Source organism: Sinocyclocheilus anshuiensis, unplaced genomic scaffold (genome assembly GCF_001515605.1).
Source record: "Sinocyclocheilus anshuiensis isolate Anshui unplaced genomic scaffold, SAMN03320099.WGS_v1.1 scaffold1734, whole genome shotgun sequence".
In the NCBI taxonomy this organism is placed as follows: Eukaryota; Metazoa; Chordata; class Actinopteri; order Cypriniformes; family Cyprinidae; genus Sinocyclocheilus; species Sinocyclocheilus anshuiensis.
The window spans coordinates 360,469-363,503 of NW_015544334.1; the positions used below are offsets into that span (position 1 = coordinate 360,469).

General features: G+C 39.9%; 1 protein-coding gene across 1 annotated transcript in view; it reads left to right on the forward strand.

Moving 5' to 3' along the window:
* The window catches only part of LOC107698145 (disks large homolog 5-like), an 80,870-nt gene that overhangs the window by 33,749 nt on the left and 44,086 nt on the right, over positions 1–3,035 (forward strand). The window lies entirely within an intron of this gene.

A 3,035-nucleotide genomic window follows, 5' to 3' on the forward strand; every position in this document is an offset into this window, starting at 1 on the left:
AGCAAAATAAACTAAACTGTGATATATTATATCCAACATTTCTTCATACAGTGGACTACCAGTAAAATGTATACAAATTTGGGACCAAAAATTATTCAGACCGAGTTTGGGAAAAAAACTGAAGTTCAGGTTTACATGAACCTGGATGACAGCATGCCCAGGAGACTAAGGGCATGCTGTCATTAAGGCTAAGGGTCACCCGACAAAGATAAAATTTTTAAACATTTACAAATGCAATGAAAATATTGGTATCGGTACTCGGTATCGGCAAGTACCAAAAATAAAAGTATCGGTATCGGGCAAGTACTGGAAAAAGTGGTATCGGTGCATCCCTATTTAAAACACAACTGACTGCGTTTACGAGAATGATCGTCGATATGGGTACTATTGACATAATTCTGTGTGTATGAGTCTGTTCAAACATAAGGAGGAGATGTGAAAGACGAATCAACTCGGTGTTCGCGCGCCATCTGAAACGCGTCTCTGTGTGTGTGCGTGTGCTTTGCACGTGTGCGGCAGAACTGAAGATACGCTGTGCGAGATGCGCCTTGTGCGCGTGCTCCAGGTGTAAGTCAGACTGCAAGACGAGATGGCAAAGAGTTGGTTTCTGCAACTTATTGCACTTAATAACTCTTTGTAACATCAAGCTATTCTCTGCTATATCGAACTAAAACTTTGACCTTTTGCAACGTTTTGATTTAAGTAGCCTATTATTAAAATGATTCAGATATCGCACGCCGTTGCGATATGCATATTGCGATATTAACATTTGCGATATTTCGATAATTTCTATATATCGTGCAGCCCTACTACACACTACCAACAAGACATACAGTACTTTCGAGAATAAATCAGCTGTATGACACCGAAAAACTATCAAAAGAGGAAAAATTGGCTCAAGCACAATATGTTGCTCTGACCGGAGATCATTGGACTTCGATCAGTAATCACAACTATCTAGGTGTTACTACACACTTCATTGATCATAACTGGACACTTCAGTCCTTCGCGTTAACGGTACTGAAAACAGCCACACGGCACTATTCTGATGCATGTGCCGAACAGTTCCTAACAGTGGCAGAGATGTGGGACATTACAGAAAAAGTGACCACCATCGGAACAGACAGTGCTCGAAACATGGTTGCTGCAGCAAGAAAACTTCCGTTTGATCACATCCCCTGTGCCGCGCACATATTGCAGAGGACCATTACTGCTTGCCTCTCGGACAGTGGGTTTGTTGATGCATTGACAAAGTGTCGCAAAATTGTAGGACATTTTAAGCACAGCCCTGCTAACACAGAGGAACTACATCAGCAACAAACAGCACTCGGACAACAAAGAGAGCAACTGATACAGGACGTTTAATTGAGGTGGAACTCGTCACTCGATATGATCACGCATCTCTTACGGAATGAAGAGGCTGTTAAGGCTACTTTAGCCCAACAGAAACACAAGTTAGTCATGCTGACCGCTGCTGAGTGGGACAAACTGCACAAGCTGCAGACGCTTCTTGAGCCATGCAAGTAAGTCTGCCACACACCCATCCTCCTCAATTACATTAGTGCCACGTTCTATTGTAATTGCATGATGTCCTTGCATTTATTTGTGGTTCCTGCTGTTTTTGTTACACACAATATATAATTTAGAACCCAAGAATATCACACCTAAAATGTCTTGGAGCTCTTACTTAGCAAGACAAACATGCTTGTTACAAGAAAAAGCCTTTAAAAATTCCATAAAATGAACTCTTAAAAATGTTAAGGATTTTAAAATCACCTTTTATAAATTGATGTTAAATATGCTTTTCTTGCCTAAACTAAATGTATTGAACTTTATTTATTGTTCTTATTATCTTCTACCTCAGGTATGTGACTGAATTCCTTGGGGGTGAGACTTATGTCTCATGCTCTGTAGTGCTGCCTGCATTCTGCCACCTTAACCATGCAATGAGGGTCTCTGATGAAGATCCAGCATATGTGGCAAGTTTCAAGACTACCTTTTAAGAAAGACCTTGCTGAACGCCAAGCTGACATGAACAATGAATGGCTGAAACTTGCTTCAGCTCTTGACCCACGTTTTAAGGACTTGAAGTGCCTATCAAGAGGAGAGAGAGAACAGGTGTGGTCCAGCCTTGGGAAAATACTACAAGAAGCAGGACCCAGCACACATACTCCACAACCCAGTGAAGAACATGAGCCAGCTTAGAAGAGGAGAATCCTTCTGCTGGGTTCAGACTCGGAATCAGAGGAATAAAATCATGTTAGCAATGCGCTACAGAGTTCAGCCCACTATTGAGATGGATAAGTGTCCTTTAGAGTGGTGGTCAGTTAATGCAGAGGCCCATGTTAAACTGTCTTCCTTAGCGCTCAAATATTTGGCCACCCCTGCAACCACTGTACCATGCGAAAGACTTTTCTTACTGGCGGGCAACATTGTGCAAAAGAAGAGGGCATCTTTCAACTCAGAAAATGTAAACACGTTAGTTTGTCTTAGCAACTGGTTGAAGGAGAAATAAGAAATGAGGTTAGTTTAGCTGTGTTTCTGTTAAATTACTGTATGACCATTATAGCATAAGGGACAGGCTTATAATAATAATAATAATAATAAAACATGTCATGGCCATTGTCGCCTAAGTGATAGACTTGTGTTTAATAATAAAAAAGGTCATGGCCATTGTAGCCCAAGTTTGTGTTCAATAATAAAACAATGTCATGGCCATTGTGATAGTCTTGTGTTCAATCAAAATAGTAATAAAAGATGCTTTTTGTAATATCGGTTCAATCTTCATCTTACACAATAATTTTAAATGTTATTTTGGGGGGAAATTCTCCGCTAATATTTATGTGCGATTAAATGCGATTAATTAGATTAATTAAAGGGGTCATATGATGCTGCTAAAAAGAACATTATTTTGTGTATTTGGTGTAATGAAATGTGTTTATGCGGTTTAAAGTTAAAAAACACATTATTTTCCACATACTGTACATTATTGTTTCTCCTCTATGCCCCGCCTTTTTGAAACGCGTCGATTTTTA